We start from the raw sequence: 15,068 nt of genomic DNA on the forward strand, positions 1-15,068 counted from the left end.
ATTGATATTAATAGCTCCACATCTCATTACCATTTGTTTGCCAAGTCGTATCTTAGGAGTCCCTGGTTTGTCAGTTAGAGGTGGGACTCCGTCACCTCTAAAGGTCCGAGGCATTTTGCTCTGATTGCTGCCAGCATCATATTTAAAGTACCAGGGAAGCAGGTTGCTAGCCTTACTTGCCCCGAGTCCCATTGGGTTTTACCCCTAACGGCTGAGGGGCTAACCGGTGGATTTGGTAGTCTTTGCCGTATGAGCACAAAGGTGACCACAACTCAGAATATGTCCGAGATGCCCAGCCTTATTCCAAAGTAACTGGTATCCCGACTGTAGGGACCACTTCCTTGGCCACTCATACGTTGCCCGTGGTTCATGAACTAGGACATGACTACAGGAACCCACACCATGAACCATTAACAAGATTTTAAAAAATCTTGCATTCATCACGGAGAATCCGCTGATAGACATAATGATCGGCATCATGTGACACTCCCAAATCTGCCTCTACGTGTACATGACTAGTGGATAGTGTGTTCATACGTAGAATCACTTTGACGATTTGTCAACTGTTCCACTCTCATTTGTTGCAGAAGTAAGGGAAAAAGTAGTTCAATAGGCTCGATGTGGTCAAGAATGTGAAGCAGCGATCTTGATTTTTAATTTAACTTTTATTTGAAACTTCCTGGCAGATTAAAACTGTGTGCCGGACCGAGACTCGAACTCGGGACATTTGCCTTTCGCGGGCAAGTGCTCTACCAACAGAGCTACCCAAGCACGACTCACGCTCCGTCCTCACAGCTTTACTTCCACCAGTACCTCGTCTCGTACGTTTCGAACTTCACAGAAGCACTCCTGCGGACCTTGCAGAACTAGCACTGCTGGAAGAAAGGATATTGCGGAGACATGGCTTACAAGAGGAGGTCGCCAATTGTGAAATTCAGATTCGATTCATACTGCGCATAATAAAAGCTGATGGCCAGAGGTGTAATGTGGCAAAGCACCAAGATGCAATTCTCAGCCATTGTCGAGAAAATCGACAGTTAAAAGAAACCGTTGAGGTGAAATACTCTCTACGATTAGTAATTTTCTGCAGCGTCGTGGCGCAGCGGTAAGCGCTCGGGTTCATAATCCGAAGGTCGCTGGATCGAATCTCGCGCCATGCAATTTTTTTTTATTATTAGTTTTTTGTTTTATATATATATATATATATTTTACACTATTAATGAATTGCTTATGCGTGTTGGTGAAGGCGGATCGCTCTCCAATTGTACCGCCTCCATTTTTCCGTTTGTTTAACAGGGTGTACCAAAGCTAGGGACCGCATCTACCTTCTTTCGAAGTTAGCAGGCAACTACGCTGTTATGCGGCGGCTCGTTTCGGCCCATTCAATATCTGTCCTTCAAGTGTAACGAGCGAGTAACGGAGTTTATATTTCATACCTGCCACAGCAAATTTGTGTTCGTGGGGTCTCTATTCTAATTCAAACGTTTGACTTACGCTATACATATTCGTTTCGGAATATCGTTTCTACGTCTTACGTTAACTATACGTGGTTAACATTATGAAAACAATTAATAACATTTGTGAAATACAACTTTGTTGGCGGAAAACATAATGATGTTCGAAGTTGCCAGTTTTTCCACGACAAACGACTTTCAACAACTTATTATATGCATAATTGTTGCGACTGATTGCCGGGAATATATACATTTGAATTACAAAAAACAAATCCTTAAAAAAAAGGTGGCACGGCGCGTGATTCGATCCGGCGGCCTTCGGATTACGAACCCGAGCGCTTACCGCTGCACCACGACGCTGTAGAAAATTATTAATCTTAGAGAGTATTTCACCGCAACGGTTTCTTTTAACTGTCGATTTTCTCGACAACGGCTGAGAAGTGCATCTTGGTGCTTTGCCACATTACACCTCTGGCCATGAGCTTTTATTATGCGCAGTATGAATCGAAACTGAATTTCACAATTGGCGGCCTCCCCTTGTTAGCCACAGCCTGGGGGATGTTTCCAGAATGAGATTTTCACTCTGCAGCGGAGTGTGCGCTGATACGAAACTTCCTGGCAGTTTAAAAAGCTGTTGGGGACGGGGCGTGAGTCGTGTTTGGGTAGCTGAGATGGTAGAGCACTTGCCCGCGAAAGGCAAAGGTCCCGAGTTCGAGTCTCAGTCCGGCACACAGTTTTCATCTGCCAGGAAGTTTCGTATCAACGCACACTTCGCTGCAGAGTTAAAATCTCAGTCTGGTAACTTTTATTTATCTGGTCCAGTTTCTATTGTACTAGCAATCATCTTTATATCATAAAATATCGTTACAGAGGATAACACGTCACACATTGTACGTTAAACTACTGAGTCATAAAACTGAGTGTCAGGCACATCTGACGAGGTCTGCTCTGTAAAATATTTCATAATTTGAAGATGATTGCCATTACAATCGAAACCGGTAATATTTTATAAACTCGCCGTCCAGGCAAATGAAAATTATAGTAAAAGACAAAAGTAATTATGCAGAGCAGGAATACTGATTTTCCTGACATCGATCTCTGTGTGAATGCAGTACTTGAGGTTTGTGTGGAAAAAGTGGCGAAGTCATCTCGACAGTGTCGGTAACCGCCTTTACAGATGACCGTAGTGTTCCTAGCTGCTGTCAGATTAACTGTAGTTGAGAGAGTAATGTTCATATTGCGTGCTACACGGGAAGTCTAACGACAGCAAGACGGCATTGTAAACGCTCGTAACTCCGGGATATCGACTAGTTCCTTAGACTGTCTGATAACCTACCGCCAACAGCTGGGTGGCGATCAACAGTTTTCAGCAGGTTGTGCTGTACACCTGTTTGCGTATGCCTTCCTTCGACTGTAAAATCTCCAAGTAATATTCCTGCTATGTCCCCACCGCTCTAAGTACCACAACTGTGAATGAGAATTACCGTAAACTTGGGTTTTTGAATCAATCCAATCGATATCAAGTCTATGAAATGGAAAAATTACGGGACGCTTGGGTCACGAACACATGTAATGTGCTTGTTGCTGACACTGTCCATAGCGTACTTGGGTAATGTATACCAAAGGGCAATAATGTAGTAAGCTGAAGTATTGTCAGAAGCCTCCAGAATGAGATTTTCACTCTGCATTTATTTAAATGAGATAACGAATTATCCTGTGATGTACTATAAGAAAACCCAAAATGTATGAATGACAGTGACTGAATAGTCATTCTGGTCATTCTGTACCATGAAATCAAAAGTTCTTTTCGGAGCGCGCACAATAATCTATGCTCATGCCATTTCTGAATAGCAGAATGGTAGTCCTTAGTTGAGGTGTGTCATCCCGGCGTCGTTCCTTGAGTTTCTTGTACTGTGTGTAATGTTCACCTGTTGAGCTTCATTTTCTAGTCGGATAGAATAAAGAAGCGAAGTGGACATTGTTTGGAGACTACGGCGTGTGTAAAACCGCTGTCATGTATTGTGTTTGGGTTAAAATCTTGTGCAATGTACGCCACATGCGATTCTGCGTTTGCATGAAGAAGTCCTTCATGTTCCACTACTGTCAATATCAGACTCAGCGTAGAATTATTGTTCAGCAGTTCACACTTGACGAACTCACCAAGTTAATGCTAGTGCCGAGACAGGTGGCGTGGAAATTTCCTCACAAATATTTGCTTCGAACGCGCAGTCGTTTAACCTGTACGCAGGTTGAAACAGCACCCGAGAGGGAAACAACACTCAATGTGAGATACTTAACGGGGACTCAGCTAGAATATGATTCAGCGTCGTGAACCTCACATGTACTGAAATTAAAATACCGAGAAGTACATATAGCATTGCTTGCAAGGAGAGTAACATAAAGGCGGTTTTTTTCTGCACGACGGTTGAAGTTACATGTCGTTATTATTAACAGGTTGCCGTGACATAGTGGCTATTGACGAGGACATTCCGGGACTTCAGAGTTACTACATGTTAAGAATATTCACCCTCAGCTTTTTAGTATGTTCCACGAACGTGCAACAACATGGGTAACATCGCTGGGGATTGAGCAAATGGCTTGATCAGTATTTACACGAGGGAACAGAGTACTTGCACCGGGTTCGATATCTTTATTGCTGCTGGATAAGCCACAGCGAACCCATTTGAACTGTTCCACCAGTGACAAATGCCATTGTTTTGGTTTATCGTGGATATCACCACTTCAGATACACAGCACCATTTTGCTGTGTTTTGCTCAGTGCTGTCCGGCGCTTCTCCAGACTTTTCTTCGGCCTGAAATCTCATTGGCTGGAATAGAATTGACTTTATTGAATGTCGCCTGCAATACGGACCGACAACCAGGAGTGACGGTTTGGGGTGCCATTTCTTTTCATAGCTGAGCCTCTTTGGTTGCCATCCACGGCACCCTTACAGTTCTATGTCGACGGTATTCTACGCCCTGTTTTCTTTTTTTCTTTTCGCTTCATGGCAAGCCATCTTGGGCTTATATTTCAACAAGGTAATCCCCGCTCGCACACGGCGAGGGTTTCAATTGCATGTCTTCTTGCGTATCAAACCCTACCTTGGTCATCAAGGTTGCCAGATCTATCCCCAATTGACAACTTTTGGAGCATTATGGCCAGTGCCCTCCAACCAGCTCCGGGTTTTGACGATCTATTGCGCCAGTTGGAGAGAACTTCGCACGGTATCTCTCAGGACGACACCCAACATCTGTGTCAATCAGTGCCACGCCGAATAACTGCTTGTAAAAGGGCCAGAGGTGGAACAAGAAGTTATTGACTTAACTTGTGAACTCTTTCTCTTGAGTAAATTAGCCATTTTTCATGAAATTGTAGTCATTTGTTTGTCAGTAAATCTAAATCACATCTAGGGATTTCGGCCCCATTCGGATAATTCCTTCGAGGTGCGTCTTTTTTCCTTAAGATGTACTTCTATTGCAGTGTTTCCCAGGAGGAATTCGAAGCAAAGTCCAGTAACCATGATCTTTAAATTGCATATTGCAAGAGCTGTGAGCACTTATTGATCTTCGTTACTGTGAAACACATTTCTTCGGCTGAGCAAGTGCTTATAGCGTTTAAGTTAGGCGTTTTATAGCTCATGTTTACTAGGCGTTGTTGCTTCAAATGATCGTTCCTGTCCCAGCGCTGAATATTGACCGTTGCTCTTGCGATACCCTGTATTTCTTTTCGGGATCTCTCTTGCGCGTTTCGTGCACTACATAGAGGAAACACCGCTTCGTGGAAAACGTAACCTGCTTGTTTGACTATGTAACTTCAGCGCAGCATCTCACAGACAATAATATAGCGGCATGACCGGTCTTCTGGTTAGTGCTTGTGAATAATATAAATTTTCAATGCAGACGAACTTCAGTGTGCTACTGCTGGATGCTTGATGAACGTGTGTTTCCATACCGCCGTTTCGAACCACTTAACGTGATATGAAGTACTCGGTTCCTTTCTTTTATTTTCATTGCGTTGGGATCTGCATTCTGAGAATCACCGCCATCCGCGAAAAATTCGTCCGGACAGATTCTGAGAAAACGATCTCAGCTTTTCTTCCTAGCATATAATGGCAGAACATCGATCCAGCCATTGCTGTGAGGAAACGGGAAATTTACTGCTTTCTAGCATGGAGAAATTTATGATTAAAAAATGTAATTCTGAATACACATGGTGATTTGAGCGTTCCATAGTTCGTTTTCTACCGGCAATTTCGTTGAAAATGATCCATTTAATTACACACACACACACACACACACACACACACACACACACACACAGAGAGAGAGAGAGAGAGAGAGAGAGAGAGAGAGAGAGAGAGAGAGAGAGATCCTGCTGTATATTGTAAGTAGCAACGGCTGTCGACGGGAGCGGTGGGACAGCGATTAGTTTAGCAGGTTTCCGCTTCCACGTGACAGCTACGCCCTTGTTCCAGCGGCAGCGTGTAGTGCCTAGCGCCTACGTGAGCGCAGCGTTTGCAGCTGGTGGGCGTCGCCACTCACGTGGGGGCCACGTCACGTGCCGCTGACGTCACAGCCTGCGCGGCGCCAAGGACGCCGCAGCCTTGCAATGGCCGGGCAACTGTAGTTCCTGCGAGCGTCTTGTACGCGCCAGATGGCACGCAGTGACACGCAAGGAGCGGAGTTTTTATTGACCATTTTACACGTTAGAAAGACATACTAGGCCATGCGGAAGATAATTACTTAAAGTATCCTTTGAAATCGGATTTACACCTTGGTAGGGCGGTACTTTCATCCACCTCAGAACGCACATGGCTCTAACTGACGGCAGCCCTGTTAAAATTTCGCTCGCGGTGCCGGCAGCTTTCGGACTCGTGATTTCGGGGTCCCTCTTGGCCCGCACAGATAGGTCCGTTGCTACCCCACCAGCGACAGAGTAACGGGTGCGTTGGAGCTTCAATGTGCAGTGCTGCATGCATAGTTTAGTTACTCTTTTCAGTGGTCGTCGTTCCATTTGGGTGGCTGTTCGTCTTCATTGTTCCACCCAACGGCGGCCGCATTGTTCGCACCTATTACAGTGCAATTTCCCTTTTTCATTTTTACAACGTACCTTTCTTCGAAAATAAGTAACTGCACAATGTAGCTGACACTGCAAATTAAGCTGCCGAAAGAAGGAAAACTGTAGTTAAGCACCTACTTTGTTACTCATAGACTATCCCGTAACCATGTGCACTTGCGGATTGCCTATGTAGCGGCTGCCAGGGGAAACGAAAATTTTAACTTTCAGGATTTCGCGTGATTATTAACCGAATTTAAAATATAAAATACCGTCATAGTCTATTTATTAAGAGGTATAATCTTATGTTAAAGATTTGAAACAATAAGACCAGTATTACAGTTGGAAACTGTGTTTGTCTTGAGACAGCGTAAGTGATGCCGTGCAAATATCCGGATTCTTCCAGTATTTGAGAATGAGATCACTTAGCGACTCCAACAAACTTCCCACATAATGTCAAACCTTTACGAAGCTTTTCCTCGCTGACATCCCCTACAAAACAATGAAAGGAAAAAAATATATATCTTACTGCAGTTTTCGCTATGTATGCAGTCAAACTTCAGCATGACGTTTTACTTTATTACTACTTCAGCCACTACACACTTCGGAGACAGTGTCTAAATTCATCACTGAATGTACAGGGTGGACAATTATTGAACTGTATGAAATAAAATCGTCGTAACGTCTGAACGGTTTGCGTTGGACGTTGAAACTGCACGTTCGCCCGCGGGGCATGCCGGGAATTAGTATACGCAATATGGTTTGGTTTAGCGACGAAGCCCATTTCATTTAGATGGGTTCGTCGGTAAGCAAAATTGGCGCATTTGGGGGATTGAGAATGCATATTTCGCGATCGAGAAGTCTCTTCACCCTCAACGGGTGACTCTGTGGAGTGCGATGTCCAGTCACGGAATAATCTGTGCGATACTCCTTGATGGCATGGTGACTACCGAACGGTACGTGAAGGATTTGGAAGATGATTTCATCCCCGATATCCGAAGGGACCCTGATTTCGACAAAATGTGATTCACGCAAGACAGAGCTCGACCCCATCGAAGCAGGAGAGAGTTTTATGTACTGGAGGAGCACATCGGGCACCGCATTCTGGCTCTGGGGTACCCAAATACCACGGGCATGGGCTTAGATTGGCTGCCATATTCTCCGGATCTGAACACGTGCGAATCATTTTTGTGGGGCTGTGTTAAAGACAAGGTGTACAACAATAACCCCAGAATCTATGTTCCGACACTTCGGCGGATCATGCAGAATGTCGCTATTCATCTGCGCCACATCATCGCAAGGAGGCAGGCATATCGGACATGCCATAACCTAAATCCGAATATCTGTAGTGACGTTTACATGTTGAATAAAGTGTGTGCACGCCATAGTTGGTAACTAATTAACGTTTTTTTCATATAGTTTGATAATCGTCACCCTGTACTCGCCAAATTATGTGATTGTAGGACACATAGTTAGAGATATGACGTCATAAACAATTAGATACGTGAAAAACTTTTTAAAAAATTGAAAGCGCGGATTATCTAGAGTGAACTCATACTATGCTTCATAATGAGAGCCCTTAGCGACTTCCAATAAATTTTGAGTATAATTTCAAACCTTTTCTAATTTTTTTCGCGCTTATGTGCTCGACATCAAATATTTAACACCTTGCCTCATTTGTAATCAGATTTGAAGCTGTTTTATACAAAGGTGTTCGATTCTTTAAATAATCGGTTTATTGATCATCATTGATGAAATATATGTTACACTGTATTCATGAATATTTCTTCAAATCCTATTTTAACTATGAATTTGGTTTTAATATCAGCCTGTTACTAGACTGTGGAATAGACATGCAGAGGCTTTATGATTGGTGCAGGATGTGGCAGTTGACACAGAACCTAAATAAATGTAACATAAATCAGCTAAGAAATGCACTATTGCACGATTCCACTCTTGAGCACAAATCATTTGAGACATTATCTGTTGTGTAATGCATAGAACTAAGACTCCGGAACTGCCTACAGTGGAATGAAGGCACAAAACAAATTGTAAAAAAAGTAGATGCAAGGCTGACATTCATAAGAAGAATATTAGAAAATGCCATTCATCCAAAACACAAGTGGCTGACGAAATAATTGTTCGACCGATTCTTAAGTGTTGTTCATTAGTCTTGAACCTTTCCAAGGTTGTATTAATAGAAGAGATAGGCAGAACAAATGAAGAGCGGGGGGTCTTTCTTCATTGGGTTGTTTAGTTGGCGCGAGATCATTACTTAAATCTTCAACAAACTCCATTGGTAGACTAAGAGAGGTGTTGTAAATCCTGGAGTACCTTGTGGGAAGAGTGGGGTAACGTACTTCACCCCCATACGTGTCGCAAAATTGCCGCAACGAAAAAATCCGTGCAATTAGAGTTAATGTTAACCGACCATCATTCTTCTCCAAGTACAATTCGCGAATGGGAACAGGGAAGGGGGGAAACAGATGGTGGTATCAGAAAGATACTGTGCAACATAGTGTAAGATAGCTTCCTTACTATAGATGTAGATGTTCTTAATGACGGCCTCTATTCTTTTATGCTTGTATCGCTCAAGAACGGTCGGCTACTAACCTTTGGTGTTAGAGGCCCGGTTAATTCTAAAACAAACCGTGTTATCGTGATTCTCACATTTGGCAGTGCTAATTGAATAAGAAGAATGCCAGATTGTACTAGTGTTCGGTTCACACATTTAGCTATTTCTCTCTGTGTGTGTCTGGGTGAACCAGTTCTTGAAAGTGGCGGAAGACAAGCGCGTACTACTGCGGATACGATTGTGGCCGACGGAGGCCAATGAGTGACGTAATTTTTCGTTTATTTGACTGTAATAAATAGACGAATTCTATGCGACTTATTTAATTAGTTAATTTTAGCCACCATAGTTCAGAGTGGTAAATATGTAGTGTGGCTCAAGGGGTATCACAGTACGAATTACAAGATAATGGTATTGATACCCAGGCGGGCCTTAGAAGTTTTTGTCACTTACCGTTTCTTTTACCACTGACAGTGATGTTATGTGTCGAATGAAATAACTGCGATTACACACGTCAGGGGAGGGTCAGGAGGACGGCTACCCGTCCCCTCTTCTCCGTGTAACCTGTCTCAGCTGGCAGCTCTGCACGTACCTGCTAAACAGGTAACACAGCGAGCGCGTGGAGCCCTAGAAGAGCTGCGGCTGGCTGACATACGACCCGGAGATTATTTTCGGCCGGAACGTCCCAGGGAATGTTTTTTGAGTTCAATGGAGCGAGTCGGCAGCGGAGATTTAAAATAGTACACGTGTATTAAATCGCAACGTGACTATAATTCGCTGCTGCGCCGGCACTAGTGAACGTGAAAATGGGCGACCAACGTGATGGGGTGAACAGGGGCGTGTCCAAGGCAGTGTGCGTGCGCGTGCGCATGTGCAGCACACCCAAGATAAGTTGAGCTTCGTTTCGAAGTTGTGATCGGTACATATCGGTAACCTTCGCGTCGACTGTCTTCTTTTTACGACACATAGCAATAGTGGGGCTTTATTGTTTAGATTACAAGAAATCATCTTTCTAAAACCTGGATTTTAGAACAGTATTTTGCAAAAAAATAATTTCTGATTCTTAGGTTTATCCCAATTTTTGACAATTCCAAATTTGATTTTTATGGCTTGGGAAGGGATTTGTATGGCTGTAGAGGTGCGTGTTGCCACCTAAAATTTTGGGTATTAAGCACTGGTCTTTCTGAAAAGTCTCATTTATTTTAACGTGAATATGTGAAAAGTGCCAAGTTGCACCGTGGTTTGGAGCCCACATTAAATTGTAGTTCCCACTGTAGCTGGTGGGGTCAGTTCAGTCAGCCGCTAGAAGGAAAGGAGGGTATACCGCCTTCAGTAGGACCACGGGAAGTAAATCACTACGGGGTTCAAATTACCTTCAGGTGGATGATTGGTTGACATCGTAAGTGAGAAATATACACATAATGTCCACACTAAATCTTCATACCAATATAAATAAAGCGCTCTAGTTGTTACAACAAAGTTCCTGGATTACAATTGATTCATCGTGCAAAAATGTTCCTTCTAGAATGAGATTTTCACTCTGCAGCGGAGTGTGTGCTGGTATGAAACTTCCTGTCAGATTAAAGCTGTGCCGGGCCGAGACTCGAACTCGGGACCTTTGCCTTTCGCGGGCAAGTGCTCTACCAACTGAGCTACCCAAGCACAACTCACGCCCCGTCCCCACAGCTTTTTTTAAAAGGCAAAGGTCCCGAGTTCGAGTCTCGGTCCGGCACACAGTTTTAATCTTACAGGAAGTTTCGTATCAGCGCACACTCCGCTGCAGAGTGAAAATCTCATTCTGGAAACATCCCCTAGGCTGTGGCTAAGCCATGTCTCCGCAATATCCTTTCTTTCAGGAGAGCTAGTTTGCAAGGTTCGCAGGAGAGCCTCTGTAAAGTTTGGAAGGTAGGAGGCGAGGTACTGGCAGAAGTAAAGCTGTGAGGAAGGGGCGTGAGTCGTGCTTGGGTAGCTCAGTTGGTAGAGCATTTTCCCGCGAAAGGCAAAGGTCCCGAGTTCGAGTCTCGGTCCCGCACACAGTTTTAATCTTCCAGGAAGTTTCATGTTCCTTCCGTTTACCTTGTTGGGAAACCTCATGAGATAGGAATTTTAAGACGTCAGTCACATATGAAAGCGGCAGCTTTAAGCCTTTATTCCATCGTGCACTTGTAAGAGAAACTGTTCGTAAGGTGATACTGTTTTATTAAATTCAGGTGGTATTGAATGCCGTTCCACAGTGCATCATAGTGTTCCATGCTTGTTAGCAATTTTTCCAGCTACCAATGTGCTATCTTCATGGTGTAGAAAGTATTCCTCTGCTACTCTGGAATTCATAACTCATCCAACTGCACTGCAAGTTCGTTTGTCTGTTGCAGAGAAAGAAGCGGCTTTTTATGACGATTTTTATTAGGTCGCTTTCTTATTTGTTTGTTCGGTGGGAAATTGGCACTTGATTTTAAGCTAACTTCGCGGTGAGCTAGAGACTTGAAACTTTTAACACAGTTCAGAAGACGATGAAAATGTGTTATTAATCCGATTTTGTATCTGGTGTGTAGCGGAGGATACTTTGCGTACCACTGGTATTTTGTCCTTTCCTGTTGCACTTGCTAATGTTGTGGTTAGAATGATTGCTGGTTAAGTCCGCATTGAGAGATTAATTCTCTCTCATTTTTACCTTCGTGGCTTTTTCATGATATAATCGTACGAGGAAGCAGTGTATTGGTCGACTTTGGTGAAGGGAAACTGAAATAATCTTGAAAATTACCACATTCTCTCTTGTAATCTCATAGCAAAGTTTGAAATATATTGAAAAATGTAACATGCATAAGACTAAAAAGCAGACAATCATTTAAATAAACTTTTTTTAAACGGACCAAATAGTATAAAATAATTTCACTTAACCCCTTACAGACAGTCCGAAAAATTGTTTGTGCTCGTGAATTTTTAATAGCTATGAAAATAGTTGTAAATTTAAAACTGGAAACGGGGAGGGAATGCTATGCATAATTATCTGTTGCGTGTGCCTTCCGTTCCTCGTTTTACTTTCATAGCTTTTAAAAATTTACAAGCACAAACACACATTTTCTGGACTACCTGTACGATTTTAGGAATCTGTATGAGGGTAGGAGAAATTATTTTATACTTTGCAGTCCGCTTTAAAAACGTGTTATATTAAAAAGTTTTTATGTAAATAATTATTTTACTTTTATTTTAAATAGGTTCAACTCTTTCTGTTCACATCTGAAATTGTGAGGTGCTTATCAGTCAGAGTATTACTTATTAATGAGATGGCATTCAGGCTTTGCCTGGGGACTTCCCACTTTATTTTCGACGATGACACAAATTTTTAAGCTATTTATAGATTGTTGTGGTGTTTACTCGCAACTTCTACGAAAAAATAAAAACCTTCGAGGAAGAAGAATTCTCTCTGCCCACTTCGTATCAGGCCGAGAGTGAAATGTTATTGGTTTTGTTGCCATTTTTAAAAACTGTTAACGCCATTCTAGGATATACTTTCTTTTAAAGTGATTTTAAAATATTCTTTACTCCTTTTAATCAGTTCTTTTTATTTACTTTCACGTGGGCGTTAATGACAAAAACAGAACACTAATACGTCTAGACAATTATTTGTTACTTGAATTTTGTCAGCGTGTTCACTATACATCCAGGAGCAACCATTAGTGGCCAGGTATATAAAGAGGCTGTTCGCACTTTGCGGAGGGTTGGAGAGTAATGTCCCTTCGACATAGTTTGAGCAGTAGATGTTGGGGTATGGGGAAAGAAGTAGACCGTGCTCAGCTAAACACCATGTCATTTGCTCGTATGGCTTTATGGCTACCACGCAACATTCTAGCCGGGAATTCGGGGACAATATCTCAACTGCTGCGTCGCCTTGGCTCGGTGAGTTGTGCTGATGTTTGATATTTGTGTTAAGTTCTACACACACTGCAAATCGCATTAAAGTACATGGCCCAGGGTACTTAGGATAGCGCCATATATAAGTGTTTTTCCATTCGCATTTGGAGCGCGGGATGAATGACTAATTACATGCCTCTGTGCGGGCTATAAATAGTCTAATCTTTTGTCTTCGTGCTCGCTACTGGAGCTGTGTATGTTCCTAGATTTATCACACAATACTGATTCCCGGAACTCTGTAAATAGGGTTTCATTAGATAGGTGGCGTCGAGTCTTCGGGCGACTTCCGGTTTAGGATTTTCAATGTCTCCGTGAAGTTAAAGACGTCAGGACCATTTGCTGATATTTGTGTACATTTAGTATTCACTGTTAGTCCATATTTTATATAGTGCCCAACGAGTTGAACTATACGTAGGATGGGCGTCAGTGGAGTTTCGTAAACCATCTGTTTTGTAGAATGGTTGCATTTCCGTAGTATCTTAAAGATGTCTGTCACTTCCTTTACATACATTTGCTCTGGTTATTGCTCAAAAAATTCTAATGTACCGGTGACACCATTATCAAATGGCACATGTAGTTATGCTTTCTTAACCGTATTTATTTGTATGCTATTTTTGTAGGATATGTTCGTAACGTTGTAAATCCCCAAATGCTATTTTATTTCTCTCTGTCCAATGCCCCGTGTTTAACAAAAATACCTGTTCGAATTTAACTTATCAGTAATATACGCCTCCTTTTCCTGAAGAGCTGTATCGCAGCATCTTTGACGCCCACTATTTTCTGACTACTCTGTATTTGCTTCCATTTTATATGAATGAGTCAAAACGCATGATGCGTCTAGATAATGTGTGTTATTTGTCCAACGAACTTGAATGGCGATGAAAATACCTGTGAGTGTATGCGGGAAAATGAATAACATGAATGTTATTCTCTGGGAAATAACAATGAAAAACGCACTGTATCGGGTGGTCACGTGATAAGTTACATTTTAACATGACTTCGGTAGCGCAAACATCTTCAGAGTTCTGAAAATTGAGTCTTGTTTATCGAAGGATAGATGACCAGTAAACCAACGTCCATATGGTGCGGCAAGAACTTATAAGCTGTCTGACACGGAGTTCGTAACTTAGGTGCATCCATTCTTTCTATGTTGGATGGTGGGGCAACAGCGGGCATGTATGTAATAAATTTCGAAAAGAAGTCAGGCGTTAGTTCGTGTGTAATCTATTTTATAGGCGGCCAATTTCGCCGATATCATTGAAAAATTCAGCCACTATCTATAATAGAGGGTCTGGTGATGTTTTATAATTGTCAAAACTGGGACCCTATCCAAAAAATTGGACATTTTTTTGGTATTTATTACGTGAATGTATGAATTCTAAAGCGATAACGGTGCTTTTCCAATGCAGTAAACCCTGGAGTTCGCTTTCGGCAACTGCCCCGCTACCTGATACTTTCCCGGTGTGAACCCTTCACTACCTAGGCTTTGTGCGGCTGCCCATGTTCGCCTTGGACTTCATTCGCTTCCTAAGGAAACTGCTCCAGATGCGATCTGTATCGCTGCAAGTTTCTCGACCTTCGCACGGAACTCAGCGATAGTACGTTTGTGGACACTGGTGGCTCTCGGACTGACCGTGGTGTCGGGTGCGCCTTCGTCAGTGGCATCGACGATTTTAGGTATTGCCTTCCGGAACACTGCTCAGTATTTACAGCAGAGCTCTTCGCCCTGTATCGGACCACGCAGTACATACGGGGACACAGGCTTTTCAATCTGCTTTTCATCTGCTCAGAGCCTCAGCGTGCTGTGCACCGCCCATCCCTTAGTGCAACGGGCACAGGAAAGCTGTCACTTGCTCATTCTTGATGGAGTCACTGTGATGTTCATGTGGGTTCCTGGTCACGTCGGTCTGATGGGAAACGAGGCCGCTGACGTTGCTGCCAAAGCTGCAGTTCTCCTACCTCGGCTCGCTAGTCCTTCCATTCCTTCCGATTATCTCTGTATTGCCGCCTATCAGCAGGTGGTGTCACTTTGGCATCACCACTGGTCCTCCCGTCATGGGAACAAGCTCCGGGG

General features: G+C 43.0%; 1 protein-coding gene and 1 non-coding gene across 3 annotated transcripts in view; one reads left to right on the forward strand and one right to left on the reverse strand.

Moving 5' to 3' along the window:
• LOC126190793 (E3 ubiquitin-protein ligase AMFR-like) overlaps nucleotides 1-15,068 on the forward strand; it is a 314,778-nt gene that overhangs the window by 23,495 nt on the left and 276,215 nt on the right. The window lies entirely within an intron of this gene.
• On the reverse strand, nucleotides 10,671-10,745 carry Trnas-cga (transfer RNA serine (anticodon CGA)). The gene has a single exon. It is a non-coding gene; the product is annotated as a tRNA-Ser (tRNA).

This window comes from Schistocerca cancellata, chromosome 6 (assembly GCF_023864275.1).
Source record: "Schistocerca cancellata isolate TAMUIC-IGC-003103 chromosome 6, iqSchCanc2.1, whole genome shotgun sequence".
In the NCBI taxonomy this organism is placed as follows: Eukaryota; Metazoa; Arthropoda; class Insecta; order Orthoptera; family Acrididae; genus Schistocerca; species Schistocerca cancellata.